We start from the raw sequence: 15,795 nt of genomic DNA, 5'->3' as shown, positions 1-15,795 counted from the left end.
GAAAAGGCTAAGCTGAGTGCTTAACTGAAAAAATCCAGGAAGAGGAAGAAACAAGGTAGAGAGGTGAGTCTTAGTTCTATTCTACCAAATACCCGCCGAGAAGCTCTATGCTGAGAACCCTGCTACCGATTGAGCAAGCCTTAGAGGGAAGCTCATCTACTCATCTTATCCATCAAATCCAGCAAGCAGATCTCCAACTGAATCGGTGCCAAGACGTTGGCGCTTGTTTGTCTATGTTCTATCTCTTTTCATCATTGTATTTCACTTTCTTTATCCTTTCATTCACAAACCACGTATCAAACGCTTAATAGACTTACTAAATGTTTCGTTTGCTTTCATATTCTATTTTTTGTCTACTTCTGTTCCTTCGTTATTCCCTTTCTCCATGATGTCTTCTTAATCCCTTGGTAGTTAATATGAATTAAATGAGTACTTAACTTGTGTTAAAGAGATAAATGTGTTTAGCTAAAGCATGCTAGACGACATCTTCACCTGTGAGAGCAGAAGTGAGGATGCCATTATGATCTATCGAGACAAGGTTAGAAGAATGTGTTAACTAAAGCGAGTATTATTTCCAGACATGGAAGCAACCATGTGTTCATTACGTTAGTCTCTGATTCACCACAGACATGTGGGAGTGCGGTCGATTACTGAGAGGTGTACACCAAGAGAAAAGCGGAACCGTACTTATAACTTTGACGAAATTAAGAACTTGCGCTGTTATATTAGTTATCTTTCTCTTTCTGTTTGTACATAAGACTTGCCGCCACATTCCATGTTCTTTGCATAACCTTCACAACCAGCCTGGACCCCAGCATCTTGTATCCTAAAGCTTGTATCTTGTATCATCTAGCTTAGGTTTACTGTACTTATTTTATTATATCATTTTACTACTTTCCTTTACTTTACTGCAACTTTTATATACTTCTACAAACACTCTTTAAACATTGAAAAAAACCTAGTCACATATACCCCAAGCATACCATAATAACCTCAAACAGTCCCTGTGTTCGACCTCGGATCACACCGAGAAACTTGCGGTGGAATTACACTTGGTTCCAACGTAAGGAAACTTGTGACAATGCGAGGCATACTACAAGAACATTCATAATTAACGCATATCTAGAAGTAGTATTGCATATATGTATCAGCGCATTGTTTAAGATCAATATTGCACTAACAAGTTTATGGTGCCATTGCTGGGGATTGGTTAACGTTTATTGCTTGAGTGTGTTTTTGGTATTTTGCAGGACAGATCTCATTGTACTGGCTGTTCAATGCGGAGAGTAGCCTGACGGTTTATGAGTCCTAGTGCTGAACCAGAATTTGAAGCTGACCCTGAGATCGAGCGTACTTTTCGTGCAAGGACACATCAAAACCAAATTAGGCGAAAGAAGACCGCAAGCATGGCGGACAACAATGATAATGCGATATCGGTAGAGAATCAAGGAGCTGTTCGACCAGTGCAGGATCCTGTTTTCTTGGCAGCTGACCGCGACATTCCAATAAGGAATTATGCGGCACCCAATTTGTATGATTTTTTGTCTGGAATCTTAAGGCCTACTGTGGAGGAGAACGTGCAGTTTAAGATTAAGCCGGTCATGCTGCAAATGATTCAAAATTTCGGGCAGTTTGGGAATCTGCAAGGTGAAGACCCACAAACCCATTTGACCAGCTTTGTCGAAATGTGCAGCAACTTTTCCTTACCTGGCATAACCCCAAAGAGTATAAGACTGTATCTATTCCCTTACACCTTGAGGGACGAGGCTAAGAGGTGGGCTCACTCACTGGAGCCAAATATGATCTTTTCATAGGACCAACTGGTGGAGCGGTTCATGAAGAAGTTCTTCCCACCTGCCGTCAACACAAGGCGATGAAACGATGTGCTGAACTTCGAGCAGATGGAGAATGAGACCCTAAGCACCGCCTAGGTGCGATTTAGAAGATTGGTGAAAAACTGCCCGCATATCGAGATCCCCGATTGCATCTTGATGGAAACTTTTAATAATGGCCTGAACCGAGCAACACAGGCTATTGCTGACGCCTCCGCAGCAGGAGGTTTTATGGACAAAACATCCCCAGAGGCTAAATTCATCCTCGACGGCATCTCGCAAAATATGGATGATTGGATCGACGATGGATATAGAGGCCGAGGCGCTGAGAGAAGGAAAAATGAAACAGCAATTGTCCCTGCCGAGACAATGACCATATTAGCCGCTCAGTTGGCCGCGGTGACCTCGATTCTCCAGTCAATGGCAATTAACCAAGGAGCCATTACTCAACAATAAGCGCAACCTGCTGCACCGACTCAAGTGGCTGCAATTAGTTGCATTGATTAATGAGGAGCTGACGAAGTTGACATGTGCTCATTGACTCTTCAGCAAGTATGCGCCATCCAGAACAACACCTTCAGCAACATCTATAATCCGAGCTAGACGAGTGTTGACGAATCGCTGATAGGTACGCTTGATGATGTTCTATGCTTGGAATGATGCGATACTATTGCTAGATATGCATTAATTATGGATGTTCACGTAGTATGCCATGCGTTGTCATAAGTTTCCTTACGATGGAACCAAGTGTAATTCCACCCCAGGTTACTCGGTATGATTCGAGGTCGAACTCAGGGACTATTTTAGGTTCTTGTGATATGTTCACGATATATGCGACTAGGTTTTCAATCTTTGAAAATGTGTTTGTACAGGTATAGAAATTACGATAAAATAAAGTAAAGTAGTAAAGATGTGATAATAAAATAAAATACAATAACATGAGCTAGATGATACAAGATACAGGCTTCATGTTACAAAATACTCGGGTTAAGGCTGGCTAGGAAAGTTACGCAAGACGTGAAATGCGGTGGCAAGTCTTATGAACAGAATAGAAAGAGAAAGATAAATAATATAAACAGTGCAAGTTCTCAATTGCGTTGAAGCTAGAAATACTGTTTCGCTCTTCTCTTGGCGTACACCTTTCAGTGGTCGGCCACGCTCCCACATGTCCGTGGTGAAATAGAGAATAACGTAATGAACGCAAGGTTGCTTCCACGTCTGGAAGTACTACTCGCTTTAGTTAACACATTCTTCTAACCCTCTCTCGATAGATCAGAATTGCATCTTCACTTTTGCTCTCAGAGGTGAAGATGTCGTCTAGCATGCCTTAACTAATCACATTTTATACCGTTAACACAGATTAAGTACTTGTTTGATTCATATTAACTATTAGGGGATTGAAAAGACATCATGGAGAAAATGATTAATGGAGGAACGAAAATAGACAAAGAATGGTATATGAAAGCTATCGAAACATTTAATATATCTATTAAACGTTTGATACATGGTATGTGAATGAAAAGTTAAAGAGAAAGTGAAATACAACGATGAAAGAGATAGAACTGATACAAACAATTGCCAATGTCTTGGCACTGATTCGATGGAGATCTGCTTGTCGGATAGGATGGATTTAATTGTAGGGAGAGCTTCCCTCTCAGGCTTGCTCAATCGGTAGCAGAGATTCTATGCACAGAGCTTCCGATTGGGTATTTGGAATAATAGATCTGAGATTCATCTCTCGGCCTTATCTCGTCTTCTTCCCAGATTTCTTCACTTAGGCACTCAGCTCAGCCTTTTCTCTCAACAGTTTAGCAGCACTTAGCCCTGTAGCAAGTAGCATAAGTTTTCTCTGAAATCTATGGGGTATTTATAGGTGCAGGTCTTTGACTCTGGCCTTGTGGTCCCCACTAATGGTTATGGTAATTCCGAAGATGGAGGGATATTATTCCTTCTGTTATGCAATCAGACTATTAATTCTGCACAACCGTTAGTTGCACACGTGTCTCAATCCTCCGCTTTTGCATTGCTCAGCTCCATCTTTCGATTGTGGATTTGCATGTGGTGTTGTTTTTATTACCGCATGCGGTTGAAAGTTAGCTCTTGATCGACTGTCGCATTACGCCGTCATAGCGGTGATTGTCTCTTCATTATTGATTGACGGGTGCAATGTGACATAGATGCGTTAATCAGTTTCTCGTGAGCCTTGAGTGCAAGCGGTGACTTGGTTTCCTGCAAAACAGAGTAAAACTCGGCTTGTCTTCCATCTTTATGGCGTTAGTGGGTGTAATTGCGATCATTTATAATTATTGTAATTCTAAGCTAATCTTCATAAAATCGGCGCATATTTACTAACTTTTGGCCGCAATATCTAGATAAGGCGGTCTAAATAACTTGTATTTCTACAAGTTATCACACCCCCAACTTTAGATATATGCTTGTCCTCAAACATATCTTCCACTAAGGCAATCATGCTCAATTCCTATCCTCTATTTTTGCGTCAATTGGTTGCTCTGAATGTTACAATTAGAGCTAATTCTTAATAAAGCTCTACTTTATTCTTCTATATAACCAATTTCTGCTAAAAAATGCTTTTCTAATTTTTCGAAATAGAATGTTTTTATCTTCTTGTCAAAACAACTCAATGTATCTACATGCGGTGGTCACAACTTTGCGCCATTTATTCACTAGAGACTGCTGATCATGGTTACACTTTTCGTTTTGGCTTATCCCCATGGGTGTCATGCGAACATCCAATTACGGTTGTATGCCAATTTCAACTTTAACTCATAAATTTCAGAGGAGTTGTTTCTTGCATTATTTATTTATTTATTTATTTTTCTATTTCATATTGCGTTGTTCTTGGAAACCTACCTTCGTTTTGGCTTGCTCCTACAAGTGTCATACGAACATCCAACTATGAGCAGGCTCCTTTCACAACTAAACTCTTATCAGGTTGGGAATATTTTTAAGGATTTCCCTTGCACTGACATTGGAGCTTTGTATGATTTTTTTTTTAATGATCGAAAATGGATGCATTTTTCTTAAATACTGTATATTCTTGATCTCATCTGCTCAGGCCTTCCCCACCCCCAAGTTTAAAGATGACCAAGGTCCTCATTGTGTTGTTTGGATAGACTAGACAAACACTTAGAAGAAAATTTTAAAAAGAAAGTTTGAGCATAACTTTGAAAGATAAAAGGTAAATTACTGGTAAACTAAGAATTAACTAAGTGTTAGTCTAAATTTACTAAGTATGGGAAATGTTTCTAAGTACAAACATATATTACATTATAGCAATGTAATGAAGAACACAAAAGTAAAAGATTGATAACATTACAAAAATTGACAAAGGAAGATAAAGAAAAAGGCAAAGGCAAAAAGTGGAGTGAATATGTACTCTGATTGTATTTAATATTAACAAAGTATACAAATAAGGTACAAATGAACGCAATAACAAATTTGTGCCTGTACAAGAATCAAAGAATTTGATTAACTCATAAAAGAATAAATTAATTTAAAAGATTACATAATGGTCACATAGAAGAAAAAAAATAATATATAAGAGGATTATTGTTGAGCGGCTGGCGGGTCTGGAGGCAGATTTTGAAATGGTGCAGGAGAAGCGTCGTCAAACAATAAGTGCTGCCTTAGATGCGGAGACACCATTGGACCATACAGATATGCGGTGAGAAAATTAAAATACTCTTGATTACGCTCTGTTATCTATCTTTGGTGCACAAAGATCTTATGCATACTACACTGCATATTGATGAGCGCCTCCCTTGAAGTTGCAACACTTTGTTGAATCTCATCAATGCGCTCCATTACTACCTCAAAACGTTGATTGAAGAAGTGGTGTTGTTGAGAGACAAGCTCTTGTTGGTAAGAGAAGAGGATTCTTATTTCAGCTAACTCAGCAGCCATGGAAGTGAAGGATGGTTGTGCCTACGATGTCTCGCCAGCATCATTTTTGGGTTGGGCAGAGGTGCCTTCACCCAAATCGTGTGGGTCATCAACATGCAGTGGGGGAATGGTGGGTTATGGAGATGGAGCTGTTGGTGGAGGTGAGGCTGCTGGGTAAACAACAGGAGAGTTAGGGATAAGAAGAAGGTTTGAAAAATGCTCGTGTAAGGGGGATGTGGGTTGCGTTGGCGGGCTCGGAGGGTTTGGAGGTTGGATAACTAAGGGAAGAGGGCCCATAGGTTCCAGATTTTGCGTTGGTGATTCCTGGACCTTCTCTTTTCCCTTATCTTCTATTCACTATCTTTTAGGCCTTGGTTCTCGAGGCTCAATCAAATTGATCGCAGGCCTCTTTGCTCGCAGCTCGGGGCAGTGTGGAAAATCTTTGAGGAGCATCCTCAAGATTTTTATATTGATGAGGCCGTGGACTTCTGGCATGGGCTCCTCATCAATGCCTACACCCATAGATAGGCATAGACTTGAAATGATCCACGAGAAGAAGTACTGCCCTCGAACATGCCCCACTAATGCTCTGATCTGCCTTACAATCAACTGACCTGCATCTATGGAATGCCGCGGGCTATGCAGTATGCGACCATAACCCGATCCCTTGATACAGTTTTGTCATGCATTGTTGGGATCGGCCACTTCTTGACCAGGTAAACCCAAAGCCTTCCCTCCAGAAGCAAGGTCTTGGCCTTCAGAGTGCGGATGCTTTTGAGCGAAACCGACCACTTCGTGCCCAGTTGTGTTAATATCCTTAGCGCGTCTTCCATCCGTTGCTCCATGGGATCATCCATAATTTTATTCCCTAGTGCATCAAGGTTGTCTTTCATTTGATATATTTCATTGATGTCCCTTGCGATGAAGGATACCGATTCTCCTTTAAAGGTCACTGCATCCTTGTTTCCATGAAGACGCCCATGATAGAAATCCTGCACCACCTGAGGCACAATGATGGATGGGCACTGGCAGAATGTGTCCCACCCATGTTCCACAATCACGCTCGTGATAAGGTCAGGTAGTGGATTCGGCGTAGGAAAGAAACCCATCTCGATCAACATATCATCATTCTCCTTTTTCCTGGATGAATGCTTCCTGGCCGGTGCGGGTTCACTACTCTCCGCAATTGCCTTGCCTTTTTCCTTAGCCAGTGTAAGACGGCTTGCTTGTCTATCTTTCTTGTCCCGCTCTCTGCGCTGTTCTTTTGTCTCGTGCTCTATGAGTTCTTTTCGCTTCTTCTTGTATAAGCTCCGCTTATTGGCTTCGTGCTTTTTCCTTTTCTCTTCCTCCAATAATCTGTCCTCTTCTTCTTTCTTCCTCCTCTCTTCTTCTTCTTCTTCTCTTTCTTCTCTCATAAATTCTTCTTCAAATTGCTTAGAGGCTAGCAACACACGTTGTTCCTCCTCGCGCTTCTGTATCCCTTCAAGTCTTGCCAGCTCATTGTTGCTTCTTATTTCTTCAAACTCCAATCTTCTTCTTCAATTCCCCTCTACGAATATGAGCTTGCCCCGCTACGTCTTTTCTTGCTTCTCTTCCTCTTCTTTTCTTTTTCTCTCATCCTCTTCCAATGCAAGAATTAATATTTGAGGGTCAATTGTGGACCATTGCGGCACATACTCCCTGTGACACCGCATTAGGAGGGTTCCCTTTTCTTCTTCTCCTTCATCGATCGCAACTATTTGATTTGTATGCGTTGCGCTGATTCCATTAACTGTGCCATTTCCCCTATCCTCCCTTATGGAGGTTGATTCTCCATCAGGGCTCATAGCCCTCTGTTTCGCTTCCTCTTCTTTTTTCAAGCGCCTCTCTTCACGCCATTGCAATTTTCTTTCTTCTTTCTCCTTCTTCTTTCTTTCCTTCTTGGCCTCCTCATCTCCATCATCATCCTTTTTCTATTTATTCTTCTTTTCTTTGCGATGATGAGAAGATTCAGCCTCCCCAACCTTCTTTCCCTTGGTCTTCTTCTTCTTCTTCTTCTTCTCAGCCACTTCTGGTTGCGTCTTCCCTGCAACCTCCTCCAACGCAATGGCTTTAGTCTCCAATGCAACCTCAACTTTCTTGACCTCCTCCATCGTAATATCTTCTTCTTCTCTTTCCTTTCTCGTAATCGCTTATTCTTCTCTTCGTGGAGGTGTGTCATAGGCTTCTGCGATGATAGTTGCCTCATAAGTTTCTGGGACCAGAACATCATTCCCTGTTTCTTCTTCTTCAACCACCACTTCTTCCACCACCACTACTCCACCCTTCATTGCTATATCTGCCACTACTCCATCCGCCACTGCTCCTTCTGCCACTACCATCGCCTCCTCCTCCGTAGGCAGTGGTTGGTTTACAACCTCTACCTCAGGCAGTCCACCTCCTTGCTCCAAGGTACTCAGGATGTTGCCAAACACCTCTGTATCATCGCATCTCTTCCTTTCACTTTCAGTTGAGATGACAGGTGTTGGCGTAGGCATGCTCTCAGTGCTTCTTCTTTGCTTGAACAAAGGAGGCCTAACGGCCAAAGGGTTTCACCAGGCTCTCCCGGCGAGTCTGGGGATAATGTGGGCTTGGGCGGTAAGCCTGCAACTGGCAGCCAGGAATGCTGCCTCGCGCATGGCTACTTGGTCAGGTGTGGAAGGTGAAGCAGGTTGGATGGGAGTTTGGTCAGCCATGGATATGAGCTTGGAAAGGTCTGGTAAAAACTTGAGCTGTTGAGGAGAAAGAAAGGTCTGGGTGCAAGACGTTTAGGGTTTCTGGTTTTCCAAAGTGAGGTAAAGAGTTTCCAATGAAGGAGAAGGCCGTATTTATAGGTTGAGCCCCGCGATTTTTGTGGAGTTTATGGAGTTTATGGAGTTTACGGGCCTCGAGCAGCTCAACACGTACTTCGTTCCACCTCCCTCATTTATGGAGTTTCAGATAAAGCTGTCCTTTCATCTGCCAAGTCATAATTGCTTGGGGATATGAATCAATTGGACTCCCCCCCTCAAATTGCCAAAAGAATTTTTCTTTAATATTTTATTTGAATGGACACAAGACAAAGATTAACACATTGTGCTCACCAACGCAACTGCATTTTTGCAGAGGACGGGAAACAACACATATATCCCCGCAACACACCCCTTAACCATTACATTTCTGGAGGATACCTCAACATAGTGCATTCAGCTAAGGATGGGCAAAGGACATATACGAGCGCAACACACCCCTCAACTCAATATAGTTGAGTTAGGTGAACGCAAAGCATTCCTTATTGGTTTGAGATGCGTCCATTGTCGCCTTGCATACCTGTTGTTAATTGTTTTATTATTTTTGTTATAATTGTTTTTATCAATGCAAGTGCTATAACTTGTGGAAATAAATTCTCTCTTTATTACTCAATCATTCACCATTTAAAGCTCAACGCATGAATCATAGAAAACGTCAAGGAATTAAAGACGAGAAAAAATTAAATGCAAAGAAATAAATGAGGAAATAAATTCATAAAGTCAAAATTAAATCATGAATTGAAGACAAAATTCAAAATTCAAAGAGAGAAATTCAATAAAGCATTAAACATAGTATTGAGATATGGACCGAAAATTGCATTGTCATGAGTGATCCCAATCCACATCTTTGTAGCTGATCAGGCTTGCCTGCTCAATGTCTAAAGGACATTGCTCCTTTCCTATAGACCCCGGGGCTTCTGAATTGTTGGGCAATGTTCCCGGTGCTTGACTTTTTAGCTCAGAGGTCAGGTGACCCACCTGGATCTCCAGATTCCTTATTGAAGACGCCTGCGCTTGCATCATTGCGTTGTTTTTATCCATATATTGCTTTAGCAGCGTCTCTAACGAGCTTCTCGAGGTGTTAGATGATGATGGTTGCTGGTTTTGCGGTCTTGATTGCCCTTGATTGAGGTGAAAATGTGGATTCCCTCTACTGCCCCCTTAATGATTAACTGGCCCGCCTTGGTTGGGATTTCCCCCCCAACCGAAGTTAGGATGGCTCCTCCAGCCCGGATTATAGGTATTGCTGAAGGGGTTGTTTTGGATAGCACATTGTTGCTGAAGGTTCAATGGGCACATGTCAGCCTTCTAAGCCCCTCCACAATTGACGCACTGATTGCAGCCATTTGAGTCGGTGCAGCAAGTTGCAATGATTGGGGAGCAATGGCTCCTTGGTTGATTTCCATTGGCTGGAGGATCGAGGTCACCACGGTCATTTGCGCGACAAACATGGTCATTGTCTCCACAGGGACAATGGCTGTTTCACTTTTCCTTCTCTCGGTGCCTTAGCCTCTATATCCATCGTTGATCCAGTCATCCATATTCCAGCCATCCATCGTCAATCGAGGATGACTTTAGCCTCTGTGTATGTCTTATCCATAAAACTTCCTGCCACGGAAGCATAAGCAATAACCTGCGTTGCTCTATTCAGGCCATTATAAAACGTTTCCATCAAGACACAATCGGGGATCCCGATTTGCGGGAAATTTTTCACCAGTCTCCTAAATCACACCCAGGTTGTGTTTATGGTCTCATTCTTCATCTGCTCGAAGTTCAACACATCCTTTCGTCGCCTTGCATTGACGGTAGGTGGGAAGAACTTCATGAACCGCTCTACCAGTTGATCCTATGAAGCGATCTCATTTGGCTCAAGTGAGTAAGCCCACCTCTTAGCCTTGTCCCTCAAGGTGTAAGGGAATAGATACAGTCTTATATTTTCTCGGGTCACGCCATGTAAGGAAAATATATCGCACATCTCGACAAAGCTGGTCAGATGGGCGTGTGGGTCTTCACCTTGCAGACCCCAAACTGGCTGGTGTTTTGAATCATCTGCAGCATGACTGGCTTAATCCCGAAATGCACATTCTCTTCCACAGTCGGCCTCGAGATTCCAAGCAAAAAATCGTACAAATTGAGTGCCTCATAATTACGCATTGGGATGTTTCGATCAGCCGTCAGGAAGATAGGATCCTGAGCTGGTCGAACATCCCCTTGGTTTGCAACCGGTACTGCATTATCATTGTTGTCCGCCATGTTGGCTGCCTTCTTTCGCCTAATTCAATTCTAACGTGCCCTTGCGCGGAAAGTACGCTCGATCTCAGGGTCAGTTTCGAATTCCGATTTAGCACCAAGACTCATAAACTGTCAGGCTGCTATTCCTGTTGAACAGTCAGTACAACGAGATTTATCCTATAAAATACTAAAAACACACTTAAACAATAAACCGGTAACCAGTCCCCGGCAACGACGCCATAAACTTGTTGACGAATCGCTGATAGGTATGCTTGATGATGTTCTATGCTTGAAATGATGCGATACTACTGCTAGATATATGTTAATTATGGATGTTCACGTAGTATGCCATGCATTATCACAAGTTTCCTTATGATGGAACCAAGTGTAATTCCATTGCAAGTTTCTCGGTGTGATCCGAGGTCGAACTCAGGGATTGTTTTAGGTTATTGTGATATGTTCACGATATATGCGACCAGGTTTTCAATCTTTGAAAATGTGTTTATACAGGTATATAAATTGCGATAATATAAAGTAAAGCAGTAAAGATGCGATAATAAAATAAAATACAATAAACATAAGCTAGATGATACAAGATACAGACTTCATGTTACAAGATGCTGGGGTCAAGGCTGGTTGTGAAAGTTATGCAAAGACGTGAAATGTGGCGGCAAGTCTTATGAACAGAATAGAAAGAGAAAGATAAATAATATTTACTGTGCAAGTTATTAATTGCGTTGAAGCTAGAAATGATGTTCCGCTTTTCTCTTGGCGTACACCTTTCAGCGATCGACCATGCTTCCACATGTTTGTGGTGAAACACAGAATAACATAATGAACACAAGGTTGCTTCCATGTCTGGAAGTACTACTCGTTTTAGTTAACGCATTCTTCTAACCCTCTTTTGATAGATCAGAATGACATCTTCAATTCAGTTCTCATAGGTGAAGATGTCGTCTAGCATGCCTTAGCTAAACGCATTTTATACCTTTAACACAGATTAAGTACTTGTTTGGTTCATATTAACTATCAGGGGATTGAAAAGACATCATGGAAAAAATGATTAATGGAGGAACAAAAATAGATAGAGAATGGTATATGAAAGCTATCGAAACATTTAATATATCTATTAAGCATTTGATACATGGTGTGTGAATGAAAAGATAAAGAGAAAGTGAATACAACGATGAAAGAGATAGAACAGATACAAAAAGTGCCAATGTCTTGGCACTAATTCAATGGAGATCTGCTTGCCAGATAGGATGGATTTGATGGTAGGGAGAGCTTCCCTCTCAGGCTTGCTCCACTGGTAGCAGAGATCTATGAATAGAGCTTCCAATCGGGTATTCGGCAGAATAGATCTAAGATTCACCTCTCGACCTTATCTCGTCTTCTTCTCAGATTTCTTCACTTAAGCACCCAGCTCAGCCTTTTCTCTCAACAGTTTAGCAGAACTTAGCCCTGTATCAAATAGCATAAGTTTTCTCTGAAATCTATAGGGTATTTATAGGTGCAGGTCTTTGACTCCGGCCTTGTGGTCCCCACTGATGGTTATGGTAATTCCGAAGATGGAGGGATATTATTCCTTCTGTTATGCAATCAAACCGTCAATTTTGTACAACCATTAGTTGTACACATGTCTCAATCCTCCGCTTTTGCATTGCTCAGCTGCATCTTTCGATCGTGGATTTGCATACGGTGTTGTTTTTATTTCCGCATGCGGTTGAAAGTTAGCTCAGGATCGACCGTCGCATTGCGCCGTCATTGCGGTGATTGTCTCTTCATTGTTTATTGACAGGTGCAATGTGACATAGATGCGTTGATCAGCTTCTTGTGAGCCTTGAGCGCAAGTGGTGACTTAGTTTCCTGCAAAACAGAGTAAAACTCGGCTTGTCTTCCATCTTTATGTCGTTAGTGGGTGTAATTGCGATCATTTATAATTATTGTAATTCTAAGCTAATCTTCGTACAATCGGCGCATATTTACTAACTTTTTGCCGCAATATCTAGATAAGGCAGTCTAAATAACTTGTATTTCTACAATTTATCAAGGAGCCATCCTAACCTCGATTGGGGAGGCAATCCCAACCAAGCGAGGCCAGTTAATCATCAAGAAGGCAGTAGAGGGAATCCTCCTTTTCACAAGAATCAAGGGCAACCAAGGCAACCGCACAACCAGCAGTCATCATCATCAAACACCTCGGGAAGCTCATTGGAGACATTGCTAAAGCAGTACATGGATAAAAACGATGCAGTGATTCAAGAGCAGACGTCTTCAATAAGGAGTATGGAGATCCAAGTGGGCCAGCTGGCCTCTGAGCTAAGAAGTCGAGCACCGGGAATGTTACCCAGCAATTCCAAAGCCTCAGAATCAATAGGAAAGGAGCAATTTCCTTAGGACATTGGGTAGGCAAGTCTGATCGCTTGTGGAGATGTGGATTGCGATCACTCATGACAACACAATTTTCGGTCCATATCTCAATACTATGTTTAATGCTTTCTTAAATTTTTGTCTATTTGAATTCTGAATTTTGCCTTTGAGTCTACATTTAATACATTATTGACTTTATGTCCTCATTTATTTCTTTGCATTTAATTCTATCTCATCTTTAATTCTTTGAGTTTTTATGTAATTAATGCGTTGAGCTTTAATGGTGAATGATTGAGTACTAAAGAAAACTTATTGCCGCAAGTCATAACAACTTGCGTTGATGAAATAATAATAATAAAAAAAAAAAAAAAACAATTAACAACAAGTATGCAAGGCGATAATGGTCGCATAGAAAGTTAATATGAGATGCTTTGCATTCACCTAACTCAACTATATTAAGTTGAGGGGTGCGTTGCGCTCGTATATGTTCTTTGCCCGTTGCAGATTTGTCGCCTAAGCCCACACTGTTCCCAAACTTTTCAGGAGAGCCCAAAGAAACCCTCTGGCCGTTAGGCCTCCTCTATTCAAAAGAGAAGGAAGCACTGAGAGCATTCCTATTCCAACACCTGTCGTCTCGACTGAGAGTGAAAGGAAGAGACGTGACGATACGGAAGTGTTTGGCAATAATCTAAGTACCTTGGAGCTAGAAGGTGGACTGCACGAGGCTGGGGTTGTAAATCAACTGCTACCTACGGAGGAGGAGATAGTGGTGGTAGCAGATGGAGTATTGGTGGCAGAAGCAATGGCGACTGAAGAAGAAATGGGGAAAGGTGTTATGGCCTCGGAGATTCCTGAGGAGATTGCCAACGCAGAAGCCTATGATGGACTGCCATGAAGAGAAGAAGAAGAGATTGTGATGGAGGAGGTCAAGGAGGCTGAAGTTGCATTGGAAGCCCCTGAAATTGCGTTGGAGGAGGTTGTAGGGTAGGCGCAACAGAGGTGGCTGAAGAGAAAAAGAAGATGAAGAAGAACAAAGGAAAGAAGGCTGGGGAGGATGAATCTTCCCATCATCGCAAAGAAAAGAAGAATAAAGAGAAAAAGCATGATGATGAAGATGATGAGGCGAGGAAGGAAAGAAAGAAGAAGGAGAAAGAAGAAAAGAAAATGCGCCGGCTGAAGTGAGGAGCCTTAGAAAGGAAAGGGAAGTGAGGCAGAAGGCTGCGAGTCCGGAGATAGATGGAGAATCAACCTCCGTAAGGGAGGATAAGGGGGAAACGGCACAGTTGATGGAACTTGTGCAACCCGAAGCAATGCAAATTTTTACAACCGATGAAGGAGAAAAAGCAGAAGGAACCCCCCTAATGCGGCGTCGCAGGGAGAATGCGCTGCAAGGGTCCGTTATTGACCCTCAAAGACTAATTATCCAATGGAAGAAAAAAAAAAGAAAAAGAAAAGAAGAGGAGGAGAAGCAAGAAAAGATGGAGAGGGGCAAGTTTATCATTGTAGAAGGGAATAGAAGAAGAAAATTGGAGTTTGAAGAAATGCGACGCAACAATGAGCTTGTCAAACTTAAAGGGATATGGAAACGCGAGGAGGAACAACGTCTGTTGTTGGCCTCTGAGCAATTTGAAGAAGAATTTTCGAGAGAAGAAAGAAAAGAAGAAGAAGAAGAAAGGAGGAAGAAAGAAGAAGAGGACAGATTATTGGAGGAAGAGAAAAGAAAAAAGCGCGAAGCCAATAAGCGATGCTTATACAAGAAGAAGGGAAAATAACTCGCAGAGCGCAAGAAAGAAGTACAGCGCAAGGAGTGGGAAAAGAAACAAAAACGAACAGCCCACCTTGCATTGGCTAAGGAAAAAGGAAAGGCAATTGCGGAGAGCAGTGAACCCACACCGGCCAGGAAGCATTCATCAAAGAAAAAGGAGAATGATGATATGTTGATCAAGATGGGCTTCTTTCCTACACCAAATCCACTACCTGACCATATCACGAGCGTGATTGTGGAACATGGGTGGGATACATTTTTCCAGTGCCCATCCATCATTGTTCCTCAGTTGTTCTGGGACTTCTATCACGGGCGTCTTCATGGAAACAGGGATGTGGTGAGCTTTAAAGGAGAGTCAATATCCTTCAGCGCAAGGGACATCAACGAAATATATCAAATTAAAGACAACCCTGATGCACCAGGGAATAAAATTATTGATGATCCCATGGAGCAACAGATGAAAGACGCGCTGAGGATATTAACGCAACTGGGCACGAAGTGGTTGGTTTCGCTCAAAGGCATCCGCACTTTGGAGGCCAAGTCCTTGCTTCTGAAGGGAAGGCTCTGGGTTTACCTAGTCAAGAAGTGGCTGATCCCAATAATGCATGACAGACATGTATTAAGGGATCGGGTCATGGCCGCATACTGCATCGCACGCGACATTTCTATTGACGTGGGGCAGTTGATCGCAAGGCAGATCAGAGCATTGGTGGGGCATATCCGGGGGCAGTACTTCTTCCCATGGATCGTTTCAAGTCTGTGCCTGTCTATGGGCGTAGGCATTGATGAAGAGCCCATGCCAGAGGTCCACAGCCTCATCAACATAAAGATCTTCAGGCTGCTCCTCAAAGACTCCCCACATTGCCTCGAGATGCCAGCAAAAAAG

Source organism: Benincasa hispida, chromosome 8 (genome assembly GCF_027475165.1).
Source record: "Benincasa hispida cultivar pf3 chromosome 8, pf3_genome.v1.1, whole genome shotgun sequence".
In the NCBI taxonomy this organism is placed as follows: Eukaryota; Viridiplantae; Streptophyta; class Magnoliopsida; order Cucurbitales; family Cucurbitaceae; genus Benincasa; species Benincasa hispida.
This window is presented reverse-complemented; position numbering follows the sequence as displayed.